The sequence below is a fragment of the Malania oleifera genome, chromosome 8 (genome assembly GCF_029873635.1).
Source record: "Malania oleifera isolate guangnan ecotype guangnan chromosome 8, ASM2987363v1, whole genome shotgun sequence".
Lineage (NCBI taxonomy): Eukaryota > Viridiplantae > Streptophyta > Magnoliopsida > Santalales > Ximeniaceae > Malania > Malania oleifera.
Window position 1 is genome coordinate 47,943,757 of NC_080424.1, and position 25,128 is coordinate 47,968,884.

General features: G+C 37.1%; 2 long non-coding RNA genes across 8 annotated transcripts in view; both read right to left on the bottom strand.

Annotated features, from left to right (window-relative positions):
- Positions 1–11,114: 11,114 nt before the first annotated feature.
- LOC131162522 (uncharacterized) lies at positions 11,115–12,952 on the bottom strand. The gene is made up of 3 exons (XR_009138854.1): positions 11,702–12,952; positions 11,503–11,590; positions 11,115–11,412 (listed from the first exon to the last, which is right to left on the bottom strand). It is a non-coding gene; the product is annotated as an uncharacterized LOC131162522 (long non-coding RNA).
- Positions 12,953–20,783: 7,831 nt separating this feature from the next.
- Positions 20,784–25,128, bottom strand: part of LOC131162521 (uncharacterized) — a 6,093-nt gene continuing 1,748 nt past the window's right edge. For 2 of the 7 annotated variants that reach the window (XR_009138848.1, XR_009138853.1), the window contains 4 exons: positions 23,167–23,261; positions 21,420–21,601; positions 21,179–21,254; positions 20,784–21,031 (listed from right to left, as the gene is read on the bottom strand). This is a non-coding gene — a long non-coding RNA (uncharacterized LOC131162521). Of the gene's footprint in view, positions 21,032–21,178; positions 21,255–21,419; positions 21,646–23,166; positions 24,368–25,128 lie in introns of all 7 variants that reach the window. The other 5 variants (XR_009138850.1, XR_009138847.1, XR_009138852.1 and 2 more) reach the window with 5 other exon arrangements.

Consider the following 25,128-nt stretch of genomic DNA (forward strand, 5'->3'; position numbering starts at 1 on the left):
AGAAGATTATTTTATATCTTCTTCCTTGTTGCTATACTAAAAATAGAAAAAAATAAATAAATAATAAAAATATAATAAAATAAAATAAAATAAAATAAAACATAAGTGCCACATATAAAATTACATGACATAAAAAAAGGTGAGAAAATCTAGTTTTTTTTTTTTTTTTTTTTTCATATTTGAATATTGAGGAAAATAAAAAAGAAAATAGAATATGCAAAGAATCAATAAACAAACATTGACTCTACTTATTTTTATGATAAGTTAATTGTTTTTAACTGTTATTCTGATTAAATTTTTGTTGTTAATAATATTTTAAGAAGAGAAAATATAATTAAATTTAATCTCATAAAATTCTTCATCCAATGGAACCTAAAGAAAAAAATGCAATTGTTTTACTAAGCCAAAATTTCATTATTTTTTTTCAATTATGCCTTTGGTATGCTTTGATTGCAATTGTTATATATGTATATATAAAGAATAATTATAATTTTCCTTTTTAAGTACATGAACTCTTCATGTTTCAAATGTGGAGTTTATTACTTTGGTTTCACATATCGGCGGCGGCAAAGGATTTACCACAACCACAAGTTTGGGTAGCATTTGGGTTCTTGAAGGAGAAGCCTCCACAGATGAGTGCGTCACTAAGTCCAATTGCATCCCATATAAGAACAGCAGGCTCTTCGGATCACACACTGCCAATTGCCAATTGCCAATTGCCAATTGCCAAGCTAGGTGAAAAGATGGCCACTCGTATGAAACAACTCCACATGAAAATTTTTTCAACAGATTTGAGATAGAAAACTACTACATTCTATCATAAAGGAGATGAAAAAACAGACAACACTTTTTTGTGGGTTTAAGGATGCCCAACACGGTCTACATGGGGAGGCAGTCCATCTCCCATCTCATATTTGTCCCTCTATCCTCTTAAGATTCATCTGAAATCCTCCAATTGAAAGCCTCAAACTCTAACAGGAATCATGACTGCTAATGACACTGGTAATCCATATTGTTTAATAGGGTATCAAGACATCCTAGATTACTTCATGGTTCATGCACACACATTTATTTAATGATGGGTGCCAAGATCATCACCCAAAAGTGTCTATAGATGATTGATACATTAACCTCCGAAAATCAAGCGTGGACATAGTTGTAATAAAATATTGGTTTGAAGAGGTAAAATGCATTTACAAATGTTCTGTACTTAATATAATGTACTACATGGGTCTCCCTAGATATATCGAGGTCTAGATGATATGATGCACATGACCTTAACATGCAGCTAAAGGTCTTGGTAGGGCACAACACACACAACCTTTGATGTGTAGTTTCTAATGAGATTAGCTTAGTAACTTAGGCGATGAGGCAAAATGACACTATAGTACAGACATTATTAATTGGAGACCTTTGAACAGACATTGTGCGAAACAATAACCTCAAAAGAGAAAAAATCATGCAACTATGGTCTCAATACTCATTCAACTTGGCATCTCATAAATGTCATGCTTTTCTTTTGCTCAGAAGGAAAAGATTAGCATCTTAAGAAAAAATTATCCCTTAAAACTAAAACAGTTGTTGATTTAGTTCTTGGCATAAGAATTATGAAATATGTAAGTGGAGAAATGAACTCACAAAAGTCACAAGCCATAGAATTAAATCCCAAAGAGGTTGATGTTTTTATTTGCAATATATTGAGCCACCTGACAAACCCCTATTAGCTTATAACATAATGAATTAAGTAAATGATTAGTTTTAAACAAAAGGTGTTAGATGTAGGGAAACTTCATATGCATCCTCAAAGGCTATTTTATATTCTGATCAAACTTACACATCCTTGAAGTCTTGTCACTTGCTCATGTCCTCCTCTCTCCCTCCCTCGTGTAAAAGCCTAATCACCTAACCATTAAGCCTCACTATTTAGTTTTGACCCACTTAAAAAAACACAACCCAAAACCAATAGGCCTAAATGTTAAACATAGTAGTCAAAAGCACGCCCCTAGGTGTGAGGCGCAGTGGGGCGACAAGGCTAGCACCTCATTCCTGTTGAGGCGAGGCGACCTTTAAGAGTCACAGGTAGGCGCACTGATGCGCCAGGCGCATTGAGTCGCACCTTGCAACTTTTGAAGCTGTTAATTGTAGAATTATTAGATACTGGTTAGCCTTTATTAGAGGCTGATCTTTAGGAGATTTATAGCTAACAAATCAATTGATTTGTTAGCTATTTTTGGTCCTACGATCCTAAGGGATTTGGGTAGCATGTTACCTGATTCTATAGATAATCTTTCATATTTTACTGCTTTCCATTTTAAATAGGATATTCTATTTTCAGAAGGTTGTAAATATCCCTAGTAATTAGATGAGAATTATCATCTATTTAAAGAGAATATAATCTTTTTCATATGCTAGTGGAATATTCAGTTTTCTTTTCTACATTTGAATGTGGTATCAGAGCATCCTCTGAACCCTAATCTTTTCGTATGACCAAATATGGTATGGCCGCTAGGAGACGTGACTCCACCTCTTCAATCTTAGACGTCACCACCAATTAGGAAGTCATGATCTCAGGCAACAACAATAGTTCAGATAGTGGCCTCATGCCCATTACAGGACACAAGCTTAATGGGAATAACTATCTCCAATGGTCTCATTCCGTGATGATGTTTATATGTGGAAAAGGAAGGGATGATTATCCCTCAGGAGTTGCAACCCAACCAAGCAAGGATGATGCGAAGTTTAAAACATGGAAATCGGAAAATAACATGGTGATGTCATGGATCATTAATTCCATGACAAATGACATCGGAGAAGCAACAACAAATCTGGGATGAGACTACCCAATATGGAACCTATCCTTTAACAATCTAATAGTTGTTAAATCATTATTCTCTCAGCTCTAATTATTCAAGTACCCCTACCCCTTTCCTTCCTAGTGCGATGTTAAATCTATCTCACTTTATTCACTAGTGCATTGTTTAAATGTTATAAGTAATCAAACATCTTAATTAGGCTTATTTTTCTCATTTACACAAGTACTATGCACAACTTACCATGAACATGTATATTTTTTTTATTTATCTTTTAGAGTCATAGCATTTATATACCTGATCAAGGACACTTTTGAACTGAAGACTCGGTCGACCGAAAGTGCCTGTCCAAAGGGCAATTTTCCATTTTACTGAGGTTCGGTCGACCAGACCATTTTGAACTGACTGGTTCGGTTGACCAAACAGTTGAGATTTCTCCTGAGGACCCTTGATCGACTAGGTAGTTGTAATACAAATTTGGCTCGGTCGACTAGATGGTCAATTTATTGACTTCAGGGGGTTTCGATCAACCAGGGATTTTGAACTACACTGGTTCGGTCGGTTTTTTTTTTGTAAGCGGTTAGTATGCTAGCTAGGATCTACAATAATGGTAACCATTCATTTTCCTCTAGCTAGTCAATAAAAGATTAGCTTATATCTTCTTCATTGTTGCTAAACTAAACATAGAAAAAACAAAAACAAAAACATAAGTGCCACATATAAAATTACATGACACAAAAAGTGAGAAAATCTATTTTTTTTTTAAACAACATTGACTCCACGCATTTTTATGACAAGCTAATTATTTTTAACTATTATTTTGATTAAATTTTTTTGGTTAATAATATTTTTAGAAGAGAAAATATAATAAAAATTAGTCCCATAAAATTCATCTTCCAATGGAACCTAAAGAAAAAAATGCAATTGTTTTACTAAGCCAAAATTTCAATTTTTTTTTTTCAATTATGCCTTTGGTATGTTCTGATTGCAACATTTTGAGGATAAAAGGTCATCTTCCTAATTTACAACCCTCTTAAAATTCAAACAAACACCTTCAAGATAAAAATCGGACGTGACTTATAAGGTCAACAAGCTTAATGGGAATAACTATCTCCAATGGTCCCATTCCGTGATGATGTTTATATGCGAAAAAGGAAAGGATGATTATCCCTCAGGAGTTGCAGCCCAACCACGCAAGGATGATGCGAAGTAATCTGTTCTCCCAAATACTGCCTTAAATAAACACAATGCATTCATAAATATGTGCAAAACTATAACTATTTAAATGGGGCTACGAAAAGATTTCAGAGTTTTATTTATGGTACATGTGATGGACAACCAATGCTCCCACTGTCCCTTTTTAATAATAATCATCACCCAAAAGTGTCTATAGATGATTGATACATTAACCTCTGAAAATCAAACATGGACATTGTTGTAATAAAATATTGGTTTGAAGAGTCAAATGCATTTACAACTATTTTGGACTTAATATAAATATACTACACGTGTCTCCCTAGCTATATTGAGGTCTTGATGATATGATGTATATGACCTTAATATGCAGCTCTAAGGTCTTGGTGGGGCACAACACACACAACCTTTAAAGTGTAATTTCTAATGAGATTATCTTAGTAATTTAGGTGATGAGGCAAAATGACACTAATAGTAGAGACATTATCAATTAGAGACCTTCGAACAAACATTGTGCAAAATCATAACCGCAAAAGAGAAAAAATCATGCAATTATGGTCTCAACACCCATTCAACTTGGCATCTCATAAATGTAATGCTTTTCATTTGCTCAAAATTTGAAGGTCAAGGAAAAGATTAGCATCTTAAGAAAAATTATTCCTTAAAACTAAAACAGTGGTTGCTATTAGTAAAGTGTCTGGGATAAGAATTATGAAATATGTAAGGGGAGAAATGAACTCACAAAAATCACAGACCATAGAATTAAATCCCAAATAGGTTGATGTTTTCATTTCCAATACATTAAGTTGCCTGACAAACCCCTATTAGCTTATAACATAATGAATTAAGTAAATGAATTAAGTAAATGATTAGTTTTAAACAAAAGGTGTCTGTAGACACCCTAATTTTTAATAGGTCATTTTAATTATGAAATAGGGGTTCTGAATCAAGTTAAGTCTAGATTTTAAAGGTTGGGATTGTGCATTATTAATGGACTATTCCTAAGCTCCTGAGTTAATCAGGTTGCAATTAATTTGTTTAGCCATTCATAAGTGTCCTAAACCGTTTATTGTAGGGAAATTTTAAGTGAGATTAAGAAGTGTTTAAAAATCCTTTGTGTTGTCAAAAATTGATTGGTTAATTGAACCTTTTTCCTATTTGTTTCATGCATAAGTGAGAGCCTGGGCGTGCATAATAAAGTAATACATTTTACTAACAAAGGGGCACAAATGAAATACATGGAGATGCTACAGAATACATAGAATGTGTGCAATAAAAAATACAGGGAAATACAACACTATACAAGGAGTTACATAGAAATATAGTACAATACATACAAGGAAAATAGAAAGGAAATACAAAGAAAATACAAGGAAATAAAAGCAACTCACAATCCTCAATTGAGCTTGTGGGCATATTCCAAAGCATCTTCAGGTGTTCTGTTCACCAAATTAGAAAAAAATAAAATAAAAAAAGTGAGCTGTTAAATGGAAATTCAAAAGAAGCATGTACGCACGAGAGACATTACAAACTGTTGAAATATTCCACATACCCGAATCTCCATTAATTGGAGAAAACTAACTGAATTGCGAGAATAAAGGAACAGGCTTCTGTTGGAATGAATTTATGGTGGAAGGAAAGCAATCGAGCGCTAATTGGACCTTGCCTAGACTCCTTATAAATAGGGAGTCTCACACAGAGAAAAGGAGCAAGGGGGAAGAGAGCAATTAGAGGAGAAAATGGGGCAATTGGCCTGACAATTGAGCAATTGAGATAGAATTAAGAGAATGAGAGAAAGAAATTGAGAGAAGTTCCTAAAGCCAGTCCTCAAAGCTACAACAATCCTGTAGAGGCTCTTAGAGGTTGGAGCCAATACCTCAAGTAGGCACTCTATAGTGCCCTCTCACTCAGAACATAGAAGGACCAGAAGGACGCCCTGAACAGACCCTCGACAGACTCACAGAAAGGACAGGAAGACCGGAGGAGAAGAAGACAAGAGGTAACACTAATAGGCCTTTCCTTCATGTTTTTACAATCCAAATGTTAAACTGTGTTTGAGATTTGGAATGGAGGAACTCAAACCCGAAGTTGGGTTCAGTCCTAAACCCTGAGTCAACTATTGAACCTGAACTGAGACTTGAACCCGACCCCTTCAAACCAAATACCACCAAACCGACTGAACCCCGAACCAATCCCAACACCAAAGCTGAACTGGGCCTTGGGTCGACTCCCTGAATCTGAACCGAGACCTGGACTAGACTCCTTCGAACCAAACCGGAGCCCCTTCATTTGTAAAGCTCCCAGAAACCCAACCTGTTCTAAGCCTAAACCCACTTTTTGAAAACCCAGAAACCCAACCTGTTCTAAGTCCATATCCACTTTTAAAAACCCAGGCCCAAAGCTGCTTTAAACTCGAACCCATGCCCACCATTTTTAAAACCCCCAAAGCCCCAAATGCTTTTTGAAACTCCCAAGCCCATTTGTTTTTAAAACCCAAGCCCATATGTTTTAAAAGCCCAAGCCCATTTTTCTAAAACCACAGGGCCCAACATGTTTTAAACTAGGGCCCACCATTTTAAAAGAACTTGAGGCTCAAACTTGTTTTATACTCAAGCCCACCATTTTAAAAGAACAGACCCAAGCCCAAAACCATTTTAAAGACAGACTCAAACCCACACGTTCGTTTAAAAAAAAAAAGACCTGAACCTATTTTTTTAAACCAAGCCCATACCCCTTTTTTGAAAGACCTTGAGCTCATTTTAAAAAAGAAACTTGAAAGCCCATTTTTAAAACTCCCCTTTTTTTTTTTATATATATATAAATAAAATAACTTGAGGCCACCATTTGAAACACTGAGCCCACTAGGGGTCCCTCCGAGTCCACACAACCCCACGGGTTGACTCGTGCAAGTCAACCCTGTTGCAACCCAATGGGTTAGGGTTTGGACGAGTCAACTTGTTCTTGAACCCTAACCCTCGAATTCGAGAAGCCCTTGATTCGAACCAGCATCCAACACACAGTAGCGAATCCAGCAAGCAATCACACACACAAGAACAAAAAAATTAAACAAGGGAAGAAATACTTAGCTTAAGGGTCTTCAGTAGGTTAACCAGACCCCTCCCGGGTCTTGCATCGAGCTTTACCTCTTCGGAACACCCTCAGGTGGTCTGTACTTTGCCCTAGTGAGGGTGAACGAAGTTGAACTTCAATCGTTCAACAGACTGAGAGTAGGAACCATGGATTTGAAGGTCTAGGGTTTCAAATAGAGGAAAGGGCAAGGGAGATCCAAACCCTAGTGTTTCGGATCAGTTGAGGGTTAGAAGGGAAAGTAAGCGAGAGTTAGAGAACTCTAAACCTAGGGTGTCAGGTCGATTGAGGGAGTTGAAAGAGAGAGTAACCAAGGTTTTTCCTTTCAATAGACATCAAAGAAAGGTGTAGGAGATCCGAGTGAAGAGATCGGAAACCCTCAAGTTTCAGGTCACTCGAAGAAGGAAAAGATGGGGGATTTGAGAAGTCTGGAGTTTTAGATTACTTGAAGAAGAAAGAGAAAGAGAAGAGAACTTCAGAAGAATAGAGGAACAATAGAAATCTAAAACCCTAGGTTTTTGGATTGAGAAAAGTGAGAAGAGAGAGCTTTAGTGAGAGGAAGAGGGCAAAGAGGGTTGTTGCGAGAAAAGAATGAGAGAGCAATTGAAAAATGGCCCAAAGGTGAAAAAAATAGCTTTTATATGTCTAGCTTTGGGACCACAAGAATGTGACACGTGGCGCCTTATCCTCCTTGTGTTTGGGGCATTATGCACCCTCCCCTAAACCGTCCAATCTGTGCTTCCCTGTGACGGTCCTGATCACGCCACATCAAGGATCTGGGTCACCTTCCATCACCCCTACCGTTGGTCTATACGTGGCCTTCATGCATCATCTTGACGCCATATGTTGTAGGCTTAAAAATAGAAGATACATATATTTAATTACAAGCCACGTGTCCTCACCTAGAGACGACATGTGGCCTCGACCCTCTGACCCAGTCCTGTTCTCTACGAGCCGGTTGACCCACTAAACTGGATTTAAACCGATATTTCGTATTTTCTTATTATTTTATTTATTTAAAAATTCACAAAAAATATGAAAAAATCACAAAAAAAAAAAAAATTCAAAATAATCAAAGAAAAAAAAAATATTTTTGAGGTCAAAAAATTATTTTTGCACACTTTTGATCTCGAATGATTCCCAAAAAAAAGAAACCTCCCATAACATTTTGAAAATATTACTTAATATTTAGAGAAAATTTATAATCTTTTTGAAATAAATCTGAGAGTTATTTTGTAAAATATTTTCTTAATTTTTAATTCCTATGATTTCAAAAAGGGTGCGGGGCTTCTTAAGCCTCACGTATCTTAGTTATGAGGAATTACTTATGTTAAATATATTGCATGAATATTTGTATGGTCTATTTATGAGCATGTATTTTGGTATTTTGTAATTGTTCATGTGCTTCAAAATGAAAACAATCAACTCAGTTAACCTATGAAGATTCATATCGGTTCACGGGTACAAAACTCCAAAAATCCTTGCAAGATTGCATGAAACGTCAAATACAACACTGCATTTCCTCTGCTGAAACTCGAGGACCGAGGCGGATGTTTAAAACATTTTTATAAAGTATTCTGAAAAGAGAACCGCCAAATAAAAAAATGAACATGCAATTGTCAAAACATAACATGCACCAGTCAAAAAATACTTCACTTGAAAACATAGGAAACCGTGAGTATACTTCAGAAGCATAAAATTCAATATTCTTTTAGGTATATAATAATATAAAACTAAAAATGTCTTAGTGGTGGCATTACACAAATATGGGGATTTTCGATTCTATTGCGCACAGAAAATAAAGGTAGCATACAGAAGGCTTAACACTTTTTTTTCAGGCCATTGTATCAGTTAGTAGTGATGTCAATCAAACTCTGATCCACTCATACACTTGGCAGCCGCACAGCCCAGACACGACGTTCTCGGAAATCTCATTCTTAGGAATGGGATGGTGGTCGCATGTTTTAGTGGGGGCATTAATCAAGTTATACACAAATATGGGGATTTTTGTTTTGTTCAAGTTGAAAGGTTCTCAGGAATGTAAGCAAGATGCCCACGTCATTGTTCAGCTCAGCATAACTATTCTTACTGTTCTCAGGAATGTATGAAAAATATATGAAGAGCATTAAAACTTACTAAAAATATGTCCCAAATTAAATCCATGTCCTAAAATTTTTAACAAGGAAAGCAAAAAAATATACAATTAACTGAAATAATGAGGCAACGTGGTCTCCAAATTTCAACCATTATGTTATACATTATAACATAATAATAATAATACCACTTTCATTCTTTACTGTTTTCTACTTTCATCATGACAACAATTTGTCACTAAAGAACCAACTGACATAGTTGGATTGTTTTAAATGATTATAATGTTATTTCTTTTATTTCTGTGACACCTTTAGAGTGGTTGGCTTTCTGTAATCTGGGCCAGCATCCCTCCATGCCTTTTCAATAAATTCTTTTATTAATAAAAAAAATAATAATACTGTGTCATTATATCATGGGGGCATTAATGTAATACCACCCAACCTAGTGGCAATGTAGTCCCAAAAATAAGATATCCACGGGAATATAGGATTCCCATGAAACTTATCCGTGTGGGAGCATGAGAATGGAATTCCAATTTATTTTGGAAATCCTTCATTCCCATTGGATGTTACTGTCATATTAGATTCCAGTCCCAAAACAAACATGGGAATGGGATGTCATGAACATCACATTCACAAAAATGCTAACAAATGCCATGAACCAACCAACCCCTAGCCCTACATTTGGTCCATAGAATCAGGGCTGATTCCAATTCCCACATTTGATTTACAGAAATAGCTGTGGACTTGCATTCCAGGTGAAATAGTATTGCAATCTCTTCTCCTTCCAGTGGGAATCAGAATTCCATTCCTTACTCCTACTATTAATGACAATTACAACACTAACAAATTTATAAATTTCCATAACATCGTAAACTAACACAATAGCCCCTCTCATTATTGAGGAACCATAGCCCCCCTTTGCCACATGACACATGACCTACTCTCCTCCCACTTGACCATGCACCACCTCCTTGTAGGCAGAACCCTTTGCAATGACAGTCTTCCAGCCGACAATGCACCAGCTCTTCTTGTGGAGTTTTTTCCCGTTTTATTATAAAAAAAAATATATATATATAAAATAACACTCTGATTGGGAAAAATTTTCCAAAAATAATGCTCACGTAATCTCGTAACTTCATACTGCGAGATTTAAACTGATGGCCGCTCTGCCTTCGATGCGTGGCAAGGAGAGAAACAGCGGACAGGTGACGCGTGGCGACGCTTGAGGAAATCTCGCAACTCCAAGCTACGAGATTTAATGAGGCATCAAATTGGAACGCGACGCATGGCGGAAATCTCGCAGGACTAAGCTGCGAGATTTGCGCTTGAAATCCATCCGCGTGGTGACACGTGGTAAATCTCGCAGGATAGTCCTGCGAGATTTGCTTCGTCTGCTCCAACCCTTCTCGAGCTCTCTCAGAAGACAATATCGCAGAGGAAAAAAGGTTGTAGACCGTTCGAGCTGAGCTTGCAGAGGACCGTTGGCAAGTTACCGTTCGAGGTGGTAGGTGACCGTTCGGGCGAAGGCAAGGCGAGGCTATTTAAGGGCCGAAGATGGGGTATGTTATTTTTTATTTAGAAAAAAACGTGAATATATTATTTAACTTACTGAGATTTATTTTATGTTTTGAGTTGGTTTCGTATCATATTTGCGTTCCTACTATTTGGGTTCGTTGCTGCATCTAGAGGAAGGTTAGTTTTTTTAATTAATAATTTCATTAACGTTTGTGTCTCTATTAGTATTTGTATATACTCCGTGTGCATAATGTTTTGTAGAACTTGGTATTGCTGTACACTTAGGGCCTGTTTAGTTCTTGAAAATAATTTTTTTTTTCCATTTCCAGGTTTATTATTACTATCTTTAGAAATTGAATGTTTAATTTCAATTGTGTCACTTGAGTAGTTTTGAATATTTCAGTTTAGAAAATTTATTTATTATTTGCTTAATTGATATTACTTAAGATTCTATGTTTCATAATAAAAAATCGAACGGCAACATCAAACCATGCCGTGGAGATCGTCCCAACAATATCTACCCCCGAAGTCATAAATGGGGCGGGAATGACCTGTCGAAACCCGAACTGTCGCATGACTCGATTGGGGAGATACCACTCAATAATATGAAAGCATATTAGTGGCACTCGAGCTACCCACAGGTCCCTCCCGTCTGCATAGGTAGGCGGCATGTCGGCTAAAATATCTTCCGTGTAGGGCATCCATAAAAACTGCAGTTAGACAAAACAAGAAGATAAGCGGACTATACACAATTAAAAGAAAGAAAGAATATCATGTGCAATACTTTAACTGATTTATACCTCATGCTCTCGGTGCATGTCCAACTTGAACTTGTACCAGGGTAATGTGTGAAGCACAACCATCGATGCCCTCAAGTTGTCCCTCCATCTGTATAAGATGAAACGTAAGTTCCCAAATGCAAGACTACTACGTATTACGAATTAGAATTCGTAATAGTTATTGAGTGAATGAGAAGGGATAGATAAAATTTGTACTAACCGGTATGCGAGTGGGAGAGGATCAACCGGACGACCGTCCTGACCCCTCTCAATCTGCAGGAAACCTCGCCGCGTAGGCGCGAATGAAGGAAATCTCTCCCAAGCCTAAACCTGGAGTAAGCGAAGGGGGCCCGCAATCTGTGTCTTCGAGTGGTCTGCGGCATGACACATTTCACTGTACAACCACGCCAAAGTGGCGGACCCCCAACTGTATGAGTGACACGCTCCGAAATCCTCAAGGAGTGGAAGGAACATTAGATGCGCATAACTGCCGAAAACATCAGAGAAGATCACCCCACAAATATAACGCAACAAGTGGGCTCGTGCGTGGCATGCTATCATCTGAAAATCTGCATGTGCTGGGAGCTCACGAAACGCATCCCGCTCGAGGAATCGCATACAGATGCGTGCACCAATCAACTCGTTGTCAGGCGGAACGACGCCTAACAAACGCTCGCACATAGTACGCAGGGCGAGTCGGCCCTAACGGTCTGTAGGTCCCTCCACTGGTCCGGCAGTGCGACTAGTGACGGCTCGCCCATCAATCGGCAACCCGAACAAAATAGCTACGTCCTGTAATGTGACGGTGGCCTCGCCATGAGGTAGGTGGAACGTGTGCGTCTCGGGTCTCCATCGCTCCACCAATGCTGTGACAAGATGCCAATCAAGCTGAATATGAGCAATTCGATAAATGCCATAAAACCATGCATCGTGTATCAGCTGGACAATGCAGGGGTCTGCCTCTAACTAATGCTTCGCAAACTGCGTGCCCCCTCGGCAGAATAGGGGCTCCGCATGCCTATCAGCCCACGCTCGATTGGCCCTGTGATGGTCGCCCATCGTCAAAACGCTCGGATCGGACGACCTTGGATCAATCCTGGAAAATGCATCATTGCATCAGAATATGTATATACAAAAAAAAAAAGGGTGTGAAAAAGTCTCAAACTGCATACGACATCAACGCAACAGTCCAGCTGCATCGGCCCAGTGGGTTCTTCTCGGACACCTTGTGCGATTATGTCCTTCTTGATGACATATACTACACGTACTCCTCTTCCTACCTTCCCTAGCGTCCATCTCATTGTATATACGGGAGCTCATTGGATGACCTTTATGTCGAGCATACGCTGGATTTGCCTGTATAGTCGGCAACGACGATGCTGGCTAGTACGCCTCGTGCATAATTGGCTGAAAATCCGCCGCATATGTCGCATAATGTTCGGCGGTACTCCAACAAGGCTCAACGTACTACATGGCGTTCAGTCGTGTCTCCGCACATGCAACGAGAAGGTGGGAGCATGGAAAGTGCAAAACTTGCCACTTCCCACACGAGCAGACGTGCAAATCCTGAATGCGCAGGGTTTGCACGTTGTTTCCTTTATGAGGTCCCAATTGCGCAGTCGTGATGCTAAAAGTACCTCTAGATCGGTTGAACGTCGTCACGCGATGTTCGGTCGCCTTCAACTTCCTTCTTTCCATTGCAAGCAATATATGAGGAGTTAATACATTTCCTCCTGATATTGCATTACGAGCAGCCTCCCGTCAGCTGTTGAAATAATGTGCAACGCAATAAAATGTCAATTGCACAAGGGCAGTGATTGGGAGGCTACGAGCGCCTTTAAGGACGGCGTTGAAACATTCGACGAGGTTTGTTGTCATGTTCCCATACCTTCTGCCACCATCGTGGCACTGAGTTCACATATGAGAAGCGATTTGATCAAAGAACGTCTTCGTGGGTTCCCCACCCTCATCGAAGATCTTCTCCATCCACATGTTAAACTTTCTGACCTAATGCTCCCTTCCCGCTCGCTCAGCCATTCGCTTCAGATTGACACTGTGTACTTTTGTGCTGAAGTTGCTTACAACGTGTCGAAGGCAGAATCGGTGGTGCGCATGCGGTGGATGCCAATCGAGATTGTGAGACACTGCAGCGATGATCCCTGGATGCCTATCTGATATAAGACAAATGTCGTCTCTATCGGTAATGGAACGAAGACAACACAAAAACCAATTCCATGTGTCCAAACTTTCCTTTTGCACAATAGCGAATGTAAGGGGAAATATTTGCGTATTTGCATCCGGGCACATCGCAATAAGGAGTTTTCCCTTCTACTTACTGTACAAGTGTGTCCCATCTATACATATCACAGGAGGATAGTGGGGAAAACCCTGAATAGATGCTGGGAACGCCCAAAAGATTGATACAAATGTTACGGTCTGATCGCTGCCTGGTATAGGGTTCTACCTCCACTTAACGATAGTACCAGGATTATAAGTGTACATTGCTTCCATCCACCTAGGCAAAGTCTGATAAGACTTCTCTCAATCGCCGAATACTTGGGCAATTGCCTTATGTTTTCCTAACCAAATCTTCTTATATGAGATGGAATAGCCAAAACGATGATCTATGAATTCTTTCAATATAGCGATTGAGGTCGACGCATCACGCCTTATCATATTCACAATCTCCCTAACAATAAGGGACGACGTGATTTGGCTATGGTCTTACGAGAGGAGTTCATTCAAGCATGTGTGCGGACCACCATATTGAGTGATTTCGAAGAATCGATGTTTCTGACGTTCAGAGTTCTTACACCTAACAACCCATAATAGTGAGGTTGACTGCAGGACGTGGAAGTCATGGTGCGTTCGAGCGTGGTATATTCGCACAACAGCTATCAATTGATCTTTCGACCCGAATAGCATCCCTTTACTCAGTTCTGATGATTCATCCCAACGAGTTACCCGTATAGGAAGCTTGTCACCATGGGACAAATCTGCAGCATCTACGTCAATTACACCATACATAGGAGGTTCGTCCATGAAATCTGCCGTATACGTCGCATCGTTCGATTGACGGGGGGGTGAGTCGACATCATCGGGGAACTCGTTCGTCCCTTCACCAATTTTCTCCTCGTACGTGTCATCTTGTAAATGAACATCGTTCGTGATGTTCATCCCCACGTCTAGCGCGTTGTTCGCTATTGCGAACAACGATCCTGGTTGCTCTACTGAAACATCTTCGCAAATACCATGATAATTCGTATGAATAGTAGTTCCTTCGTATGTCTGCGCCCCGAATGAAGATCGTGGACATTCGTTCATATCTACAACAGGCATCCCACCAACATCTACATCTTCTTCCTCCGCTTCAACTACGTGCTCAATAGATGTTCCCGGCTGCCCATCTGCGGCGACACCCATCTGAGGAATGTTTTCGACATACAGTTGCACAGTCAAATATGTCGTTACTACGCAGTGTGCATCCAACACCATGCACAAACCGTAATCACTAGTTACGGGAACAACCTCATAGAAGATTGTATCATGATGCCCCTTAATCGGGTATCTTGCGGTTACCCGCAATGCATATTGATTTGGATCAATATGCAAGTACTTGTATATCTTCGTATGTAATTTAGTTAATTTACACCTATGACCAATTCTAATAAGTTGAACTGGCGGAATACTATAACTAACACCGGTTTGTCCGGTTATAATGTTACCCCCCATGTACAACAATACCGGAACCAGAATACTGCTTGAACTTCCTGCCATCTAGATTGACGCCCAGGAAATATAAAAGACCTACGCAAAACAATAATTTTATGTATAAGTGATATGCTAAGTGAATAGTAAACAAAAATTATTTTCACTACGTTCATGTGCATGCAATATTTTCTAAATGTTTCACTTGTTACTTTGAAAATATTCTTGCATGCAATTCTGACTTTTCTACGAAAAGTCGTATTGAAATTTCGGTAGCATGCCGAGTGTAATTTGAACATTTACCCGTTTTTACAATGACGCTTAAACGTTTGCAGACAATATAATAATATAGTTTAAGCATGCGAGAACCTATGATATCTACTAGCATGCAATTCACATCACCGCATCAGTCATGTAGGAGACATTTAAATTCGCGCTTAGAAAAAAGAAGACTTTTAGATATAACATATAATATCTTCGAAACTTTTTTGTAAGCAAGCCTTCAATTAATGCGTGTCACAAATATTTATTTAATATTTCATAAAAATTAATTAACATTTTATATTTATATTATATAATAAAATTAATTATATATATATATATGTATGTATATATATATATATCTCAAATATAGATTGCAAAGCTCCAAAACATCATGTGCCATTGAGTGTATACTAAATAATTAACTTATAATTCCTTCAACTTATATACATGCCACTATCATATTCACATTGCTGCCAAACATTAATAAAAAATTGTTTTTAATATATCATTTATCTCCAATGAACTCATCTTGTCACTAATTTAGAAAGTTATTTTTTATACATAAGAAAGAAAATGAGATTCATTTTTCTATTTTTTCTTAAACAAAATTTGGGAGGAGTGAGAATCCACACATCAGTTATGATTCAAGTTTAGGTTATGTTGAATTTTATCTAAATTTTAACAAATTTATATATAAAGTTTCAAATTTGTGTCATCAAATACAATATAATTTAAAAATTTTGATAAGTCAATATAGAGAAGTAATGCGAAAAGCTTGATGAAGATGACACTATACTAATAGATCGAAATAATTATCTCACAAAGGGAACTAGTTAACCACATACCTTTTGTCATTTATATAGTTTGTATTATCAAATTCCTCCTATCTTATTACTCACAATCTCTCTCTACTTTATTTTATTTTGTTTAGCTTCCTTCAAAAATTCGATTGTTTCAAATATGTATTTATATTTATCATGTTTATTTACTTACTAGCTAATTAAGATATTAAGGACAAACATTTTAAAAGTAATTAATTACTTGAGATAAATAAGGGATGTTATGTACACATCCCGTGTTTTCATTGATTAGTTTGGTGAAATATTTTTTTGTATATGTAATTTTTAGTGTTTGATATTATGAGCTCGTGGTGCCGTATTGATATTTAAAATTTAAGTAACTTCATTTAAGCGAATTGTCTTATTTAATGTAACCAATCATTTTATATTTCAACATAATGTATGATAATCTTGAACTATATAGCCCTTTTATTTGCATGTATGCATGTCAAAAGAATAAATTTTTTTTGCGATTTGAAAAATTTTGATCTCCTTGAAAATAAAAAGTAGTATCTACAAACAGTATTTTTTCTTTGATATTAATGAATATGTAAATTTAAAATATTCAAGATAAAATTTGAAGCATAAATATTAGATCAATATACATTTTTTAATTTATAATATTCAAGATTAAATTATTAAAAATTTACATGATATTATACATAATATGCATTATATATATATTTATAGTATATCGGTTTGGTTTGGTTAATTGTGATTATTGAATGGGCCAAATAAAAACCAAACTGATAAATGAAAAAAATTAAAATTTTGTGACCAAAATTGAACCAAAGAAATGGTTAACCAATTTTTCGATTTGGTTTGATTTAATGTTGCGGTTCGATTTTTTATTATGAAACATAGAATCTTAAGTAATATCAATTAAGCAAATAATAAATAAATTTTCTAAACTGAAATATTCAAAACTACTCAAGTGACACAATTGAAATTAAACATTTAATTTCTAAAGATAGTAATAATAAACCTGGAAATTGAAAAAAAAATTATTTTTAAAAACTAAATAGGCCCTAAGTGTATAGCAATACCAAGTTCTACAAAACAATATGCACACGGAATATATACAAATACTAATAGAGACACAAACGTTAATGAAATTATTAATTAAAAAAACTAACCTTCCTCTAGATGCAGCAACGAACCCAAATAGTCGAAACGCAAATATGATACGAAACCAACTCAAAACATAAAATAAATCTCAGTAAGTTAAATAATATATTCACGTTTTTTTCTAAATAAAAAATAACATACCCCATCTTCGGCCCTTAAATAGCCTCGGCTCGCCTTCGCCCGAACGGTCACTTGCCACCTCGAACGGTAACCTGCCAACGGTCCTCTGCAAGCTCAGCTCGAACGGTTTGCAACCTTTTCTCCTCTGCGATATTGTCTTCTGAGAGAGCTCGGGAAGGGTTGGAGCAGACGAAGCAAATCTCGCAGGACTATCATGCGAGATTTACCACGTGTCACCACGCGGATGGATTTCAGGCGCAAATCTCGCAGCTTAGTCCTTCGAGATTTCCGCCACGCGTCACGTTCCAATTCGATGCCTCATTAAATCTTGCAGCCACACGTCACGTTCTAGTTCGATGCCTCATTAAATCTCTCAGCTTGGAGCTGCGAGATTTCCTCAAGCGTCGCCACGCGTCACCTGCTTGCTGTTTCTTTCATTGCCATGCGTCGAAGGCAGAGCGGCCATCAGTTTAAATCTCGCAGCATGAAGCTGCGAGATTACGTGAGCATTATTTTGGGAAAATTTTTCCCAATCAGAGTGTTATTTTATATTTTATTTCTTTTTTATAATAAAACGGGAAAAAACTCTCTTCTCGTGGCCGAGCACACCAAGTGCTGCAACACCACCACAATTGGGCCCCACCACTACCACCCTCCGCAATAATGGTGACTCCCAGGCAACAATGCACCACTTCTTCTCCCAAACTATGGCACAGCGGGCATGACAGCTTCATACAGATCCAGTTCTTCAAAATTAGTCTCCAACATAGGTCTACGGTCTACCCATGGTCCAGCTTCATGGTTTACATCAAACCTCCCCCAGTTGAAAAAATACGGCCACAAGTTTGGAAATTTTTGAGGATCAAAAGTACGAAGGAATGAACTCGGACTCCTAAAAAGGAAGTGCTAGAGTGGCGCAAGAAACAATGTTCTGTCAGTAGCACCAAAGGCCTGAATTGAGAACTAGTGTCATTTTGGGATGCAGTACATGTTGCCACTCAGATCAAGGAGGACATGCTGCAAATCCTCCTAGAGCTACATCAACCCTTCGTTCGAGAATACTACTAATGGAGTTGTGTGAGAAATGCCAACTAAGCAATTGTGTAAAGGAGTTCAGACCACCCCTTGGAACTCCTAAGAATTTCAGAACCACTTCTTAGGACAACCATCAATCAACTGCTTCAAATGCCAAGGTTTTGGGAATTGAGCAGCGAAGTGTCCTAACCAGTTATGGCTGTTGCAGAAAAAGAAGATGATCATGATGGCATTCACATAATTGAAGTTGAAACAAAAGTTCTAAGTGGCTTAGATGATGACGACAATGTAAGAAACCGTTTAATAGTCTGACCTATACTCACTTCGCACATGGTTGAAGAAAAAGAAGGAGACAAACTAGCATCATTCATACTCAGGTGATTTGTCATAATTAACTCTGCTTTTGGTTTTTGATACTACTAGTTGGAAAAATGTAGTTTCGGAAGAAGCTATGAAGAAGTTAAATTTATAAGTTGAACCTAATCCAATCCATACAAAATTATTTGAGCGAGTTATACCAACTTGAAGGGCCACGATAGTTGCTTGCTTACCTTGAAGATTGATTGATTGTGGAATCAATGTTGTGGGATATCCTTCCTCTCAAGATCTGTCATATCCTTTTGGGTCATCCATGGTTATTTGTATGAAAATTATTACCATCAACAAAATAAGTTTCAATTAATGCCATCTCAAGTCCTTCCACACACCATATTAAAGCATACCATCTGTTCCTTTCTTATGAAGTAAGATGATTCTATTCAAGGTGATGGATACCTAGGTGCTTTCCCCAACTTGACAGAGTCAAGCTCTTTTTGGAAGGAGGGAATTAATGTAGGATAAGAAGTGAACACTTGGATGGATCATTTGGACCCAATTTTCAAACCAATTTCAAAAGAATAGGGTCAAGGGATTATTAGGTCCTAAACCCAAGCGTGTTTAGTTAATTAGTATTTTATTCAGTGTTTTAGTTTTCTAGTAGTAAGCTTTTGTGTAATTTGGGCATGCGTAGGTAATTTCATGTATCTTTAGGGGTATATGAGCAGTTTTTTTTATTGTATTCAAGGCCTTCTTAGAAATATAAGTTCTTCTTCCTCCACTCTTCTTCCTTGTTCATTCTTCTTCCCCTTCCCCTCCCCTTCCCCCTATTTCTCTCACTACTTTAACCTGGACAGTATTTGTACTGTTTGGTTTTTCATCCTTCCTGCTGCTCTTGAATCACATGTCCTCATCTAGCTCAAACTCCACGGTTTTGGAAGGAACTCATCTTTACAGAAGAATGTCTAAATTACTGAAAGACAATCGTCACTGCCTAAAGTTTTAGTTTCTCAAGTTCTGGTTTTTGATATAAAACTGTCCCACTTGGGATAAACTTTAAAAATAGGTTAAACTGAATTCATAAACTTGAAGTATTGCAAAATAAAATATTTTTCCTGGGATCATTTTCAGATGCTGATTTATTTATCATCCCATTCAAACCATCATTTAGGAATACCAAACATTGAAAAGTAATTGAATTTGTGATTCCTACAGTCATTCTATGTGTTTAATAAAGGCTACAATTGGGCATGCCAAGAGTGATTCTATCCCCACTTTGATTCCACTCCTGCCTCGATCTCCGCAAACCAAACGTAGAGTAAAACTGGGTTATATTAGTCAACTTCAACTTCACTCATATTTATAATAAAGTTGGACTTGGAAAGAGATTTTCGAATCTTCTGTACCCAAATGATAAAGAAACTAATAAGCTTTAGACTCCTTTCTGAAGTAAATGCATGAATTAGTATTGCCAACTTCCATTGAACTCTGATCCACTCATGCACAGATTTTTGAAAAAGGGGCATTTTTGTAAATTACTATATCCCTATACGGTTTATATTTGATTCCCACCTAGTATTTACAAGTATGTTAGCTTAACAGAAACAATTAGAGGGTTACCTATTTTCATATTTGTTGTTCCTTCCCTTTATTCCGTGTTAGATCCACAATGAATCCTACGGATCCTATAGGATTGGTGTCTTTTTATATCCTGCAGGGACTATGGATAGAGTTAAACACAATTTTTTCTGATGAATTTTCAACGTTATATCCAATCTCCAATCCATAAACCAAACATAACCTTAGGAGTTCGGTCTCGGTTCTGCAGCTGAGGGGGATGAAAAGGAGTTGGGTTCGGTGAGCTAGTAAAAATGTGGGAATACTCAATGCAGGTGTACAAGCAGAAAATTATGATTTTCATCAATTCATTATTAGCCAGACCTTGTCACAAGAGTTTAGAATCAGCGGCATAGCTCAAGCCTGTGAATCCGCTTACAGTTTACAACCATACCCTTCAGGCATCTGCCACTTGCTCTTCAGCTTTTTTACCTTATCATCTCAGTCTCGCTACTACATCATAGGTTCCTTATGCACTAAAGTCACATCAATTGCATAAAATGACAAGAGCATGTTTTCATCTCCTGAAAAATAAAGTTGTTCCCATGTTGCATAAAACTGTGAATTTAAAGTAATCATCTTCTCAGGAATATCAGGTTCCAATCATTTGAAAGGACTTCACAGAATTTCACAAAACAGGAAAAAATATTCACAGCTATTGAAAATCTAACCTTGTATTTTTCTTGCATCTCCCCAATTGAAACTGAGAATTCAGTCATTGTCCAGCTGGGAGTGTTAAATAGGCCACTAAGAAAATCAGAGAACAATCAATCATCAAGTCATAAATTAAGAGACCAAAATATTACTCAATAAATTTCAGTTTGGCAGTCGCTGCATAAAAATAAAATTAAAAATAATAAATTAAAAGGAAGCACAACAACAAAAGCAAGCAACACAATGCTCATTAATCACCTGGAAAACAACAGAAGATGATGATGATTCCCCATGCTTCCAAGAACCAACGCCAGAGCCCTTAAATAACGTAACAGTATGTTACTAGAATCCAGGATCCGTTATCAAATGCTGACAGTAGAACTGCTGGCATCCTGAGTAGCTGCTTTATTGACCTCAAAAGCAGCCAAAAATTCCTTCTACTGTACTGAGACAGATATAGAATGGAGAAAAATATCCTTAAGATCTGCACATGATATCCTCAAATCATTGAAGTGTGTAACGACAAAAGTCACCTGACCACAGAACATCTCAAAATTTACATGCCTTGAACTCCACGTATATTGAACACATTCAATGTGATAAAGAGTACAAATTATAATTAGTTAAACCAGTCCGTAAATATTTTAAACTCACTGCTTGAATCATGAACCTTGGTAGTACCACATCTGTGACCCAAGATACATATAAAGATTGAGTATAACCAAATCGAATGCATATATCAGCATAACACCAGCATGTCAATGCTTTAATAGAATACCAAACACGTACTTTGAAAAATCATTTAGATGCAATTCTGCTGTAGCCGACACATCTCATGAGCAGATGGGGGACAACATCCATGCAGACGGCACAGTAACAAGCAGAGCATAACACAACAAAATAACTTGTTGCTTCCTAGAGTCCCCATGGTAATCAGTTTATTGTTCATTGCCTATGGACCAATATGCTCATCAAAAGATATGATTTAACCACTTACTGGGAATTTACAATGTTAATGACCTACATGCTTTTTTTCACACCAAAATTTTCACAATTGATAAAAAATCCTTTAATTCACAAGAATTGCACATCCTCCATTTCTTTAAAAATACAACAGCATAAAGAAATAGTTTTCAAAGAAAAGAAACAAGCTTGTGCCTCTATACAAAGTCGTTAACCATCAACTTATAATCATTTTAAATTTCTAACTGATTTTTATGTTCCAAAAGGAAAAAAAATTATAAATTACTTAAAACATTATATCAGAATCTGTCTTTTTCTCCAGGTCCTGGCCAAACAAACTCAGAGTGGAGAAAGAAGAAAAAGAATATAAATAAATAAATATATAACAGCAGAGACATACGAAAGAAGTAAGTCCTTGATTAATCAATATTGCAGAAGGGGCAAAAGAAGGATCACTCTTCCACAACACACGGAAGCAGTCAACCCATAAGTGGAGTAACAGCAATTAGCAAGAAGTTGGAAATATGGAGTAATAATATTAATAAATGAAATGCTAGTACAGAAGTTTAATATAAATAAAGCTGACTATACATGTAGGATAAATTATCATGAATATGCAAACAGAGGAATAGTTACACTAAAGCAGGCACAGTAAAACTTCTTAACTTCATGGCTAAATGTTCTGTGCATATCAACTCTGAAAAATTAGGCTAGGACAAAATGTTGATATCAAAAATCCATATTAAGTAATTGAAGTTAGCTGAATTGAAAACCAGGTCCAGTTCAAGGTTGAACAATTTTCTCAAATCAAACCCAGCCTAATGAATATTGTATTAACACATACACACACATAAAACTATCAAGGGTCATGCAGTGTTCAATGAGACAGGTGTCGAAAAGGTTTCCACATCTTAAAAAGTAAACATAGTTATTTTGTTATTACTCACCTTAAAACTTCAAATTTATAATTGTTGTATATAATTATGATATTGATTGTCACTGACTCCAATTTGTCCTATAAATGTGTATAATTTTGTCATACCAAATAAGTAGTGCTGTTTAAAATCCAAGCTCTGGTCATTTGGGATTTAGATAGACGAGGCTCGGGCCTTGTAGTTGTCCAATTTGAAAGCAACCCTAACCAAATTTCCACCACATTTAAAGATAGGAATTCATTTAGAGAAAAGAAAATGAAGCACAATTGCATGTCAAAAGACTAAAGAATGTAACAAAGGAACAATTTTCTAGAACAGCACTTCATATTATTAAAAAGGACACACAATGATAAAAACAGCCCTAAAAAACCACGCAGTTCAAGAAAGAATCCTGAAAATATGAGTGTAAGATAATAAAAAATTATAAACATTAAAGGAAAACCTTAAATATTCATCGATGCAATATAACCGAAGATATATAAAGAGCAATTACTTTGACTCAACAACTTAGCACCACCATCCATATGATTAAGCATTAACGTTTGATTGCATGTGTCATGCATGCAATTCGAGGCCCATAACCATATGGCATTTGGTTTATTCACAATAAAATGCTTAGCCTCCCAATTCCTGATCTCTATTTACAATCTCTCACTCCCTTTGAAACAAAAGAAATAAAAATTTTCTTAGATGAAGTGAAGCAGAGAAAATGTCAGACATAGGATCACAAACACCACAAACTTTTTGTGCCCATGTAAACAAATCATCAAATTCGCTGTGATCCATTATGCCATACCAGGACCTCTTTCCTGCAGTAGTTCTGTCACTCTTACTTCTTATCATTATGCTAATTGCTACACCTGCAGTGGTAATCTTTCTTTTTCTTATTTTCACTTGCAGGAAGAAAAGGTATAGGATTGAACAACGTGGTTGATTGGTCAAAATGAACGCATGCCATGCAACAATTAAGGAGTTGCACAATGGCCGCATTCCTTTCACTAATGGACTTTTCGTCAGTCTTAAAACCTCCGTAGGATCACTATATAACAGTTTTAAGGCATAGTAAAGTAGCCAAAAGCCAATTTATTTCACATTTGAACTTCTCCAAGAATTTTTCTTATCACTGTTTTATGTTGTCAGCCAAATAAACCAAATTTTTCAACCATAGACAACATGAGTTTGGACATCCTGTATTTGGACTCCAAGTCACTCCATATTCCATGTTGCAAAAAGCTTCCAAGATACACATAGCACGGCAGCTTGTTTTGAGTCTTCTGTTGTATATTTCCTGGTTAGGTTTGTGCATCACTGCACCCAAAATCCAAAAGGAGTTGTTTAGCTAGAATGCCAATTCCCATGTAATTATTAACAAAGTAACATTTGTCATCAATGATCCCTTCAGGTTTTGTCCTTTTGCAGAGTCATCCCCAATACAAAATTACCACTACATCACAAGCACAATCATCCACAAGAAACCAATAGAACCACATTTAATCGAAAGCTACCCCAGCCCTATCTGGTTCCAACTTCAAGCTTTTAAAGGTGTGCACCATTAAAACTGAAAGTGGAAACAGGTATTAGATCCTGCACAACAACCTCTTACACATCTTTAGGTAATGCTTCTCTTCCTACTTCCATGCATAATATCTTTCTTCTACTCTTTTTATTTTTCTCTTTTTGACAAGTTTATAACATGTCCAAAGGAAATTTATTCTCCTCAATACCAACAGTGGATGAGTTCGTATTAGTAAAGTTTTGGGGTTTTGGAAGAAGTAAGAAAGAGACAATTCTGTAGAGTGTGCTTCACAAGCTATTTTATGGACATTATGGATGGAAAAGAATGCGAGGATTTTCAAGGATGAGCAATTGTCATCATACTTGTTGTGGGATAGGGTGGTTTTCCTTGCTTCCATTGGGATGATTGTTTCAGGGCTGTTTTAAGAAATTTCCGTCAGACTTGCGAAGGGATTGGAAAGCTGATCATTTGCTATTCTTTTGTATAAGTTTTTTAATAGGAAGACATCTTGTTCTCATTTTTTTGTAGTTTTTTCCCTATCTTACTATAATGA